Here is a 14,089-nt window from a genome sequence, read left to right as displayed (position 1 = left end):
TCACCGACCATGAGGTGGTGAAGAAATTGCTGAGATCGCTTGATTCCTAATGATACAAGAACGTGGAGACTATAAGTCACTTGATCCCGCTGATATCCTCGAGAGACTAAACACTCATGAGTTTCAGCTTGCTGAGAAGAAAGATCTCTATGGACCAAGTTATGGTAGATCACGGGCTCTGAAGGCCAAGGCAGTATCCGAATCTGCTGGTGAAGATTCTGACAGCAGCCTTGGTGACCCTGAAGAACTGAGCCAGGAGCTAGCAATGCTCATGAGGAAGTTCCAAAAGTTCTCAAGACGTGGTCGTTTTGGTAAATCCTCAAGAGGGGGTGACTTGAGATCAGATTCCTCATCCCATGATTACAAGAAGAGACTCTGCCATAAATGCAAAAAACCTCGACACTACATTCAAGATTGTCCTCAGTGGGAAAAGGAATCTAAGAAGAAGAAGAAGAAGAAGAAGAAGAAGTACAAGGATTACAGTTCTGATGATTCAAAGAAGAAGAAGAAATCTTCAAAGTCCTCGTCATCAAGACCCTCAAGGTCCTCATCTCACAAGAAGAGCAGCTCCAAGAAGGCTCGAGCATTCATTGGCAAGGAAATGGACTCTGAAGCTGAATCTGAGGAAAATGAGGAAGAGGAGGAATCTGAGGAGTCGGACTCTGGTGTGGCGAGCCTAGCCCTCGCAACTGCGTTCATCGGCAAGTCTATCTTCAACTCTAAAGAAATGGACCACCCCAACACTACTGATGATGACGACGAGGACTACGCTCCCACCTATTGCTTTATGGCAAAAGGCTCAAAGGTACTCAAATATCCCTCCTCTAAATCTAGTGAGGATGAATCTGATGAAAACCTCAAACCCAACTATTCTAAACTTGCTAAGATTGCTGTGAAACTGCAAAAGGCTCTTGAAAAGGTTCAAAATATGCTAGGTAAAAGCGATGATATGTTGGGCAAGGAAATGGATCGCACTAAAATCTTGACTGAAAATCTTCAGAGACTTCAGTCCAAGTTTGACAATCTTCAAGGTCATCATAACACTCTCCTATCTGATCATGAGAAGCTTTCTTATGAATTTCTTCAAAGAAAGCAAGATCTTGAGCAGTTCAGAGTGAGTTATGAAGATCTTCAAAAGGAGCATGATTCATTACTTGCTCAACAGATTAGCGCTACTTAGGATGAATTTGTTCCTCCATGTTTGAAGTGCATTGAACGTGAAACTGCTAATTCTTCACCTGAATGCTCAAATACTTCCATTGCTGCAAATTCCTCAACTGCCTCTGCTAACACTAATTCCTCATCTGAGGACATTGCTAGTATCACTGATGATGCATGGCTAAAGGAATTATATATGACAGGCATGTACAAAAGCCTCAAAGGGCATCAGGCTCTTTGTGATGTGCTTAAAAAGCAGATCCTCAATAGGAACCCTAGGAAAGAGGGTATTGCCTTTGAGAGGAAACTCAATGCTAATGGGACCTACTGGAAACCTAAGCAGTATCCCAAAACCTCATGGGTTGCTGCAAATGGACCTTCAGTGGATCCATCTACTTTATCTGTCTTTACATGTCAATCTTCATATTCTTCTGATGAGTCAATTGACTCCAACTATAAACTGTTCAAAAATCAGAATGGTGAAGTATTTGCTAGATATGTTGGCACTAACTGCAGGAACGGTCCTCCTATGAAGAAAAACTGGGTTCCCAAAAGGTGCCTTGAAAATCTTCAGGTGAAAGTCATCATGACACCACCTGTGAAGAATAGGAACCCCAGATCAAATCCTTCATATGGACCAAATTTTTCATATGGATCCAAGTCCTCATACGGACCAAACTCCTCACACGGATCAAATTCCTCAAAAGGATCAAAGTCCTCATATGAACATCATCGTGCTAACCCGTCTATTTCACAGGGAAGATCTAAGGATTATGGATATGTGCATTATTCTTTAAATCATTATGTTCATAAGTCCTCGAAGAATTTCTCTTCTTACTCTTATGCTTACCCTAACCCCTCTTATGTGAAACAAAGTGGATTAGCATCTATGCCACCCTTCTCTTATGGTGCTCGCAGAGTGATGAACTCTTTGTCACCCCTTCAGATGTGGGTGGTGCAGAAAAAGAACTAATCCTTATGCAGGGTCAGGTCTCCAAACGAACTTAATCGTCTGAAGAATTTGCTGGAGACCTGAATATGCTTGAAAGGACGCAAGCTAATCATGAAAAAATGAATTTTCATTTCTCACGTCCTCATACTGCTTTAGCTGTTTTATTGCTTGATGAAATTGATCTGATGAAATTGATACCATATTCTTCATTGCTGAAGTATATGAGTTCGTAAATTGCACTAATTCATCTACAGGATGATCAACCCAAAGGCACTGAGTGGGTCCTCGATAGTGGATGTACAAATCACATGACTGGTGACAAGAGCTTATTGATGGAATCTGCTTTATCTCCATCATATCTGAAGCATATCACCTATGCTGACAAAGGCAAAAGCAAGGTATTGGGTCTAGGTAAGGTTGCAATCTCAAAGGATCGACACATGGACAAAGTCATGCTTGTCGAGTCCTTAGGGTTCAACCTCATGTCTGTCTCAATGCTTTGTGATCTTGATATGGTTGTTGTCTTTGGCAAGTATCATTGTGTTGTGATCATGGAAACTGACAATTCCGAAGTCTTCGAAGGCTTTAGGAGAGGAGATTTGTATATTGTTTATTTCTCTACAGGACCACAACCTGCTACATGTCTACTTGCAAAAGCTTCAGAAGGCTGGCTATGACATCGACGACTTGGTCATGCTGGCATGAGGAATCTTCACACACTCGCGAAGAAGAAGCATGTCATTGGCATTGAAAATTTAAAATTCCTCAAGGATCATTATGCGGAGCCTGTGAAGCTGGAAAGATGACCATGGCCAAGCATCCAACAAAGACTATCATGACTACTACTCGAACATTTGAATTGCTTCACATGGATCTCTTTGGCCCTACTCACTATGCCTCATTTACCAATGCTGCATCTTTATATGGCTTTTTCATTGTTGATGATTATTCTCGATATACATGGGTCCATATTATCACTTACAAAACAGAAGTATAGGAAGTCTTCAAACGATTTTCCTCGATGGCTTCAACCAACTTCGGTGTGAAGATCAAGCACATCAGAACTGATAATGGAACCGAGTTCAAGAACACTGGCCTTGATGACTATCTTGATGAACTCGGTATTACTCATGAGTTACCTGCTCCTTATACTCCCCAACAAAATGGCATCATGGAGTGCAAGAACAGGACTCTTGTTGAGATGGCCCGCACTATGCTTGATGAGTACAAGCTGCCTCCTCGCTTTTGGCCTGAGGAAATTGATACTGCATGGCACATCATCAACATGGTATATGTTCACACATTCTTCAAGAAGACTGCATATGAACTCCTCACCGAGAGAAACCCAATGTGAGTTATTTCAAAGTCTTCGGTGCAAAATGTTGGATTAGAGATCCTCATCACAATTCTAAATTTGCACTGAAAGCACATGAAGGTTTTATGCTCGGTTCTAGTAAGGACTCGCACACCTACAGAGTCTTCAACACCTATCACCACAAGGTTGTTGAAACTCTAGATGTGCGGTTCGATGAGACTAATGGCTCGCAAAGAGAGCACCTACCTCCTGTGACAGATGAAATACCTCCTGAGGAATCTATTAAGTTCAAGGCTACTGAGGATGTCATTCCTACCGAAGAATCTACTGAAGAAGTCATTCCAGAACATGAAGAACAACATGCTCATGCACCTGAGGAAAATGGTGCTGAAGAAAATACTGATCAAATTCCTCAACGACAACCCGCTCATCCTCGCGTCGCAAATGAAGTGCAAATTGAGAAAATCATCAGCGACATCAACATTCCAGGTCCTCTCACACGCTCAAGAGCTTCATATTTATCTAACTTTTGTGGGCAGATTGCTTTCGTCTCTATCACAAAGCCTACTAAGGTAGATGAAGCATTTCTGGAGCCTGAGTGGATTCAAGCTATGCAAGAGGAATTACATCAATTCGAGCTCAAGAACGTCTGGGAACTGGTCAAATGTCCAGATCCTCGCAAGCACAACATCATCGGCACAAAGTGGATCTACCGCAACAAGCAAGACAAAAATGGCCTTGTGGTGAGGAATAAGGCACGGCTTGTAGCTCAAGGCTACACACAGGTTGAAGGAAATGGTTTCGATGAAACTTTTGCACCTGTTGCTAGACTTGAAGCTATTCGCATATTACTTGCATATGCTAACCATCATGATATCACTTTATATCAAATTGATGTGAAAAGTCCATTCCTCAATGGTAAGCTTGAGGAAGCAGTATATGTTGCTCAACCCCCAGGTTTTGAAGATCCAAAGCATCCTGACAAAGTCTTTAGACTCAATAAGGCCCTCTATGGCCTCAAGCAGGCCCCACGGGCGTGGTATGATACTTTGAAGGAATTCCTCATGAAGAAAGGCTTCAAACCCGGTTCACTTGACCCAACTCTTTTCACTAAATCTTATGATGGTGAATTGTTTGTGTGCCAAATATATGTTGATGATATTAACTTTGGCTGTACCGACCAACGTTATACTGATGAATTTGGTTATATGATGAGGGAGGAATATGAAATGTCTATGATGGGAGAATTGAAATTCTTCTTAGGTCTTTAAATTCGTCAACAACGCAATGGCATATTCATATCTCAGGAGAAATACCTCAAGGATGTACTGAGGAAATTCGGCCAAAAATGGCCATCTATGCACTGGAGTCAAAATCCCTATGCCCAAAAATGGCCACTATGCACTGATGAAAATGATATTGACTACGATCAAAAGGTATACCGCTCCATGATTGGTTCTTTTTTGTACCTATGTGCCAGATATTATGCTTAGTGTTTGCATGTGTGCCTGATTTCAAGCTACACCGAAGGAATCACACCATAAGGCTGTGAAGCATATTCTTCGATATCTAGCTCACACACCAACACTTGGATTATGGTACCCCAAGGGCTCGGCTTTTGATCTCATTGGATTTTCAGACTCTGACTATGCTGGTGATCGCATGGACTGCAAGTCAACATGTGGCACATGCCATTTCCTCGGACGATCCTTGGTCTGTTGGTCCTCGAAGAAACAGAACTGTGTATCACTGTCTATTGTTGAAGCTGAGTACATTGCTGCTGGTTCTTGCTATTCTCCACTGCTATGGATGAAGCAAACCCTCAAGGACTACGGCGTCAATGTGAAGAATGTGCCACTCTACTGTGACAATGAGAGTGCCATCAAGATTGCTCATGACCCAGTTAGCACTCGAAGACAAAGCACATTCAGATTCGTCATCATTTTCTTCGTGATCATGTGTTGAAGGGCGACATCTCTATTGAGCATGTGAAGATTGAAGAACAGCTAGCCGATATCTTCACTAAGCCCTTGGATGAGAAGAGATTTAGAAAGTTGCGGTGTGAGCTAAATATCCTAGAATCTTCGAATGTTCTTTGAAAAGGACACTCATCCTAACACTTGTGCAAAATTGATGACTTAGATGTGCAACACATGAAGAAACGTTTTTCTTCAATCAATGAAGACTAACACTCTAAGTGTGAAGAAATTAACGAAGAATTTGATTCTCAAAACCCTACGGAAATTCAACGCGGTGTCTGAAATCATCATTCTTATACGGTGGGTCACGCCACCACAAAATGTTGAAAATCTTCAATTGAGTTTTTCCTCTGTTCTTTAAAATTCCTTAGTTGTTTTTCAACTTGCATTGTCTTCACCATTTCCGTCGTTTTTCTTCATTGGCTATATATGTATATATGAGTTAATGTCCTCTACAACATTCACTTATAGCTATTTCTTCAGATTGTCTTTTCTGCTAAGTGAATGTGATCGGACCCTTCCCCCTCTATGCTATACTCAACCCAATCTATTCACAAATTCTTCATGTGCGTTCTATTTGAAACTCGTTCAAAATCTTCACTGTGTCCTTGTCAGCTGAAGAATTTGCGAACAAAACTTTTAACTTATCCTATCTAAATTTTCGGCTTTGCCGCTCAAACCGTTCCACATCCCACGACAACACTTATCTATTCACCCCTGATTTCACATGATCTCCACTTCTCAGTACGTGGGTGACACATGTCAAGCGAATGAGAAGGGTCAGGGGCACGTTCGTCCAATTTCTCCGAGCGAACAGTTTTTTCACCGTGGCTATAAATAGCCCTTCCCTTCCTCACTTCACTTTTACTCCGCTCGTTCTCACTCCAGCTCGAGCTTCTCAAACCCTAGCACCGTTGCTACTTCATCATCGTCGGTGAGGAAGAGCTTCACTGCCTCGACCTCGTCGCCGTCGTACTCACGCCGGCTGCGGATTTCTTCACTCCGTCGCCGCCGTTGCTATGAACCGGGATGAAAGGTGTGACTATATAAGCCCGCACTTAGAAAAATTTGCACAACTGCTCCCATTCTCCCCCGACACTGCCAGGCTGCTCCTCTCGTCACTGTTGCCGACGCTGCACCCTTCCCCGACACCGCCCGACGCTGTCCGACGCCGCCCACCGCCCGTCCTCCACCCCGACGCCGCTTGACGCCGCCCGGACGCCGCCGGACGTCGCCCAACTTCGCCGCCGCCGACGGCCTCACCGCCCAACTTCGCCACTGCCGACGCCCTCGACGCCTACAACCCCGACGCCGGCCACCATGCCCTGCCATCCCCTGTGAGCACACCTGCCGCTCCACGTGCTCTTGCGTGCGCCCGCCCCGACACCGGCGCCGCTCCTCGCGCCCCTGCGCCCCTGCCCTGCCCCGCCGGCACCACCGCCGCCATGCCCTGCCCGGCCGGCCCCTAGAGCTTTCCTTTATATTTTTTTGTTATGTATATATGCTATTTGTTTAGATGTTTTCAGATGTTTTTAGTTGTTCATAAAAGAAATTTAGATGTCAAAAATGTTTTTTATGTTCATATATAGAAAGTTTTTATAAAAAATGTTTATATGTATGTATGTTATCTATGTATATATGTTCATATATGCAAAAGTTAGATTTTTAGAATAGTTTTATCTATATATGTTCTCTGATTTAGTACATTAATTTTAGGTTCGTTTCATTTTTAGAAAAGTTTCATATATTTAGGAAGAAGGAAGAGAAGGAAAGAAGGAAGAAGAAGAAAAAGTTTTATATATGCAAAAGTTACATTTTTAGGAAAGTTCTATATATCTAGCTAGGAAAGGAAAGAAGAAGAAAAAGAATGAGAGGAAAAAGGGAAATAAGAAGAGGAAGAAAGGAGAATAAGGGGAGAGGAAGAAGAGGAGAAATAAATAATAATAGGAAAAATAAGAAAAAGAAGAGGAGAAGAAGAAAGGAATAAAGGAGAAGAAGAGAAAATAGAAATCTATTTTCTCCTCTTCTCCTCTATTCCTTTCTTCTTCTCCTCTTTTTTTTCTTTTTTTTCTTCGTTGTCGATATACCCCGTCCCGATAACTTCATTTAGTTTTAGGATTATTTTAGTTTATGTTTAGTTTAGGATGAAGGAAAAGAAAAAGGAGAAGAAGAGGAGAGGAAGAAGAGGAGAAATAAATAAGAAGAGGAAAAAAGGGGAAAAAAGAGGCGAAGAAGAAAGGAATAGAGGAGAAGAAGAGAAAATAGATTTTTTTTCTTATTTTTTTCTTTGATCTTCTCCTTTATTCCTTTCTTCTTCTCCTCTTCTTTTTTCTTCTTTGTCTTATTTTTTATCGGGTATGTCATTGTTGATATACCCCGTCCTCGGTAACTTCAACATGAGGGGGGAGGGGGAGGGGTCGCCGAGGGTTTGAGGGGCGAGGGGCGGGAACTAGCTAGGGTAGAGGGTCGAGGGTCACCGAGGGGTCGAGGGTCGTCGAGGGTTCGAGGGTTGAGGGGTCGTCGTATGTTGTCGTTGTCGATATACCCCCTCTCGACCGTGATAACTTATACCACGGGAGCACCCCCCGGCCCTCTCGCTCGACCAAAACTCTCGAGGAGACCTAAACCCTAGAAAAAAATGATGTCGGTCTCCTACCCCCTCCCGCTGCGCCCCTACCCGATCGACAAACTCTCTTGAGGCCACCCAAGTTTACCAAGTTAAAAGAGTGTTGTCGTCGAGGCCACCCCAAACCCTAGAGAAACGTCGAGGCCAGGCCACTAATATGATTCCTTATTGTGCTTAGCAAGCTAGTTCAACATTTGCAACTAATATTGAAGGAAATATGCCCTAGAGGCAATAATAAAGTAATTATTTATTTCCTTATATCATGATAAATGTTTATTAGTCATGCTAGAATTGTATTAACCGAAAACATAATACATGTGTGAATACATGGACAAACAGATTGTCACTAGTATGCCTCTACTTGACTAGCTCGTTGATCAAAGATGGTTATGTGTCCTAACCATAGACATGAGTTGTCATTTGATTAACAGGGTCACATCATTAGGAGAATGATGTGATTGACTTGACCCATTCCGTTAGCTTAGCACTTGATCGTTTAGTTTGTTGCTATTGGTTTCTTCATGACTTATACATGTTCCTATGACTATGAGATTATGCAACTCCCGTTTACCGGAGGAACACTTTGTGTGCTACCAAACGTCAAAACGTAACTGGGTGATTATAAAGGTGCTCTACAGGTGTCTCCAAAGGTACTTGTTGGGTCGGCGTATTTCGAGATTAGCATTTGTCACTCTGATTGTCAGAGAGGTATCTATGGGCCCTCTCGGTAATGCACATCACTTAAGCCTTGCAAGCATTGCAACTAAGGAGTTAGTTGTGGGATGATGTATTACAGAACGAGTACAGAGACTTGCCGGCAACGAGATTGAACTAGGTATTGAGATACCGATGATCGAATCTCGGGCAAGTAACATACCGATGACAAAGGGAACAACGTATGTTGTTATGTGGTTTGACCGATAAAGATCTTCGTAGAATATGTGGGAGCCAATATGAGCATCGAGGTTCCGCTATTGGTTATTGACCGGAGACGTGTCTCGGTCATGTCTACATAGTTGTCGAACCCGTAGGGTCCGCACGCTTAACGTTACAATGACAGTTATATTATGAGTTTATATGTTTTGATGTACCGAAGGTTGTTCGGAGCCCCGTATGTGATCATGGACATGACGAGGAGTCTCAAAATGGTCGAGACATGAAGATTGATATATTGGAAGCCTATGTTTGGATATCGGAAGTGTTCCGGGTGAAATCGGGATTTTACCGTAGTATCGGGAGGTTACCGGAACCCCGCGGGAGGTAAATGGGCCTTAGTGGGCCTTTACAGAGAAGAGGAGAGGCGGCCAGGGCTGGGCCGCGCGCCCCAACCTCCCTAGTCCGAATAGGACAAGGAGAGGGGGCGGCGCACCCCCTTTCCTTCTCTCCCTCCTCTTTCCCCCTCCCGAATCCTATTCCAACTAGGAAAAGGGGGGAGTCCTACTCCCGGTGAGAGTAGGACTCCTCCTGGCGCGCCCTCTCCCTGGCCGGCCGCACCCCCCTTGCTCCTTTATATACGGGGTAGGGGGCACCCCATAGACACAACAATTGATCAAGTTGATTTTTTAGCCGTGTGCGGTGGCCCCCTCCACCATAGTCCACCTTGATAATACTGTAGCGGTGCTTAGGCGAAGCCCTGCGTCGGTAGAACATCAACATTGTCACCACACCGTCGTGCTGACGAAACTCTCCCACAACACTCGGCTGGATTGGAGTTCGAGGGACGTCATCGGGTTGAACGTGTGCTGAACTAGGAGGTGCCGTGCGTTCGGTACTTGATCGGTCGGATCGTGAAGACGTACGACTACATCAACCGCGTTGTGCTAACGCTTCCGCTTTCGGTCTACGAGGGTACATGGACAACACTCTTCCCTCTCGTTGATGTGCATCACCATGATCTTGTGTGTGCGTAGGAATTTTTTTGAAATTACTACGTTCCCCAAAAAATATATCCATCTTTCATGTTTGAATAATAATTGCCATGTTGTAAATATTTGCAGAAACTATGGATCCGCACCCCCGAGATGAAGCACAAGAAGCGGTGTTGGGGGAGATAATCGCACACGGAAGTGATGGCGTCTTGTCGTTTCTTAACGTCACATGCACCGATGGTCTGGAAAGACATGATGAAGAAGCAGGCTACGACGATGATGATCAAACAATGGAGGAGGAAGGACACCGTGATGACGGCTCCGGTGACCGAATGGAGGGGGAAGGACACCATGATGACGGCTCCGGTGACCGAACAGAGGGGGAAGGACACCGTGATGACGGCTTCGGTGACCGAACAGAGTCCGGCCAGGTATATATATATTAATTAATTAAGCATGTGCTGACTATAACTAATTGATGCATTAATTGTTTTTGGTATGTACACATATTAACTCTCTTCTTTTTCTTCTTTTCTAGCCCTCCGGATCGAGCAACACTTTGATAGGAAGTTGCGCACGGATGAAAGGTACACGATCGTCGAAATTAATCATGCTGGCCAACCGATTGAACCCCTCCAGACCAAGGAAAAATTTAATGCACAGTGCGGGATTCTAGTTAGGGACATGATCCCGATCAGCATCGAGCAATGGTTGAAGCCTAAGGACAAAGACTCTCAGGTGTCTTATGTCAGTGATAGGCAGAAAGCTGATCTTTGGACCGTGCTGCAGGAAAATTTCACCTTCCCGCCAGAGGAGGATCTGGAGAATCCAGTTAAAAAGTCAATGATCAAGGCTTATGCTCTTAAGAAGATGGCTGAGCTATTCAGGAGGTGGAAGAATGAGCTGAAATCATCGTTTGTCGACCAAGACAAGACTCCAGAATTCATCGGCCGATTTGAGAAGATCAAAGATCAGTGGCCCGCATTTTTCACCAAAAAGAAATCTGAGAGAGCAGCGAAGATGTCAGCGACAAACAAGAAAAATGCTGCAAAGAAGAAGCATCACCATCGCATGGGGTCAGGTGGCTACCTGAAAGCCCGGCCGTTATGGGACAAGGCTGAGGATGACCTCATTGCTAAAGGGATCGAACCAGAGACGCGACGTTGGCCAGACCGTTGCAGGACTTAGTTCTTTGAGGTTGGGGGAAAATTGGACCCTGTAACAGGGAAGTGCGTTTGGACCAACGAGCAGCTGAACACACCCATCGTGAAGCTTCAGGAGCATATCAAAAAGGCGCAGCAAGGAACGTTCATTCCGGACAGAGAGAACGACGAGCTCATAGAGGCCCTCGGGAATCCTGAGCACCCCGGACGGACACGAGGCATGCCAGGCTCCCTTTCGTGGAAGGCTGGATTTCCCGATGCAGGCGGTTACAAACATCGGGAGAGGAAGAAGAAATAGGAGCTGACCCAACTACAGGCGCTGCACGCAAGGGTACAAGCGCTAGAAGAACGAGACGAGGCCCGCAACGCCTGACCTGCCGAAGCTGCTACACCCGAAGCTACCCAGCCATCTCAGCGGAGAAGCAGCATGGCTTCCACGGAGCTGCTTCAGGAGCCTGTCTTCACAGCTCCTGCTAGCTACCCCGTGGACTTAATCATGGAGTCTCACAATTGCCACCTTATGACGCAATGGATGAATTTGAAAGTCAAGGCGGCTGTTGGCTCTGTTGCACGTCCTGAACCTGGCGCAACTTTTCACTGTCGACCAATTCCAGAAGGATATGCTAGGGTGATGGTCGATGAAATCACAGAAGGATTTGAGGACCTCCAGGTTGACCACCCTACGGGTAATGGGGAGACTCGGCTGGGTTCTGCTCTGAAGACTCTATGCCTATGGCGGAAGGAGCTCATCAACCTTCCGAACTGGACGACTCCGCCTCCTCCTCCTCCTCCGGCGAGTCAGGGCACTCCACCTCCTCCACCGCCTCCTCCTCCGGCGAGTGATCAGGGCACTCAGCCTCCTTCTCCGGCGTGGGGCGGCACACTACAAGAAATATGTCAACTTGTGACCACCACTATTGGTCACTAAATGGTCATTGTTTTCCATTTGTGACCTTTTTGTGACCAAAAATAGAAGGTCAAAAGCTGGCCTCGTAAACTGAAATTAACGACCTTTCTTCTAGAATGGTCGTAGATGTTTATGACCAAAATATGCCTACTGTTTTGTTTTGGTCACTAGCAGCCTCCCCAGGCCACGTAGGCATCCAGCGTGGCAAGCTGATGTGGCACAAGATTCAGCCTGGTCCAATTCTGTCTTTTATATGGGCCGAGCCCACTAATTCCAAGAGATTTATGTTTTTTATGGTCAACTAAATGGGTCAAGCCCAATTTTTGCAGGCCTTTTCTTTTTTGGGCCCTTTACTTTTTCTTGTAAATTCCTTTTTTTTGGCCTTTTCATTTTGTTTTTTGCTGGCCTTTTCATTTTGTTTTTTATAACTTTTTGGCATAATTATTATGTTCGCTATTTAAAATAAAATAAATAATTCCACAGCAACATCATCAGTTGGCTGTAGCCTTTTCAGGTGCAGTACACAGGAATACAATTTTGCCCATATATATTTTTGAGAAATTTTCATAATTTTGCTGTCAAAGCAGCATGTACACAGGAATACAATTTTGATATCAAAGCAACATTTCAAACGTACATCTTCATGACATCGTACATAAAAACCAGCAATAAAAAGATTACAATATGCCATTTGGCTCAGATCTTGCATGCGCAGCATCTCACATTCATGTACAGGAGAGGAGGAGGGGCTTGAGTTGTCCTGAAGGATACACATTCCTGAAGGACACAAAAGTAGAGGTATTATTTTGGACAATAAGCTCCAAGACAACATTGTAGGCTATTAACATAAAATAAGTTATTATCAGGTTAAGCCTCCTTAGTTTAGTGATCATTTTCTCATACAATTTTATTTCAACTTAATAGTGTCCAGAATCAAGCAAGGAACTAAACATCAGCAACAAAAAGGTGAGAAACTGCATCCATCAACAAGATAATGGAGCTTCACAATAAAAATTCCCGCCATTTGACTTACCAGTGCATGGTATATCAATAATTTGCTATCATACTACATTCACTTTATATAATATCTACCATCCAAACATATTCTAATCTTATCACAGATTCACAGCTGAATTGACTTACCACTGCATTCCCATCATTAAGGTGCACATACACATGTTGACTTCTAAATAAATGAGAGGCACCAAGGACAATGCACACATGCATATTGTAAGAATAAGGTAATTTGTTTCTAGTTACAAATGGATTAAGATGGACATTTTCACAGCCAACACAACAAAGCGCGTACGATCATCAATCTACCTAGTTCTTGTTGATTCATACAGAGAATTTTTTTTTCTGAAACAAGGAGTGACCACATGGTGTTGGTTGTACTGCTATCAGGTTAGAGCAATAGGATGGGGATTGTGTATTTTCCTTTCCCATCAGATTTTCCTTTCCAAGGATATATGTACACACAATCAATTAAACAGAGTCACTCCTCAGAGTTAAGCAGGACAGGGCAAGCAGCAGCATGCCAAACCAATTATGCAGTCAGCTCTCTGCTTATACAGCACCATAAACCAAACTTGAAAGCACTTCAACAGTAAATCAAACCTGTTACTGATGCTAGTAATAAGAAGATGGACAGATGTGTATATATACCGGTGTTGACGGGGCCAACGGTGGCCTGCTTGTAGAGGCTGTAGAGGCAGAGCTTCTCCTGGGAGTGCTCCTTCTTCTCCTAGGCGCGCTCCTCCTACAACAGCAGCAACAACAGGTCAAGAACAACAATAGAGTCATATGAGCTGCTGGGTTCATAGCATCAGTTTGACACCAACAACAGCAGAGATTAGAGTCATATGACAACGAAAACAACAACAAAAGTAGTTTGACAGTAGCAGCAGCAGAAATAGTTTCAAGTAGTCTTTTCTGATGGATGTAAAACTTGAGAATCTAGTATACCATAGTAGAACTAATTTTCATATGCAGCACAATTTCAACCACCCAACTTAATTCTAGCCCTCCATTCTGAAGGATCTACTACTGAACCATGCAGAATAAACAACAACAAGGTGTCATCCTAACTTAAATTGACAAGCCATCCTAACTTAATTGACA

Source organism: Triticum dicoccoides, chromosome 5A (assembly GCF_002162155.2).
Source record: "Triticum dicoccoides isolate Atlit2015 ecotype Zavitan chromosome 5A, WEW_v2.0, whole genome shotgun sequence".
Classification (NCBI taxonomy): Eukaryota; Viridiplantae; Streptophyta; class Magnoliopsida; order Poales; family Poaceae; genus Triticum; species Triticum dicoccoides.
The sequence above is the reverse complement of the archived record's forward strand: the minus strand, read 5'-3'. Positions refer to the sequence as shown.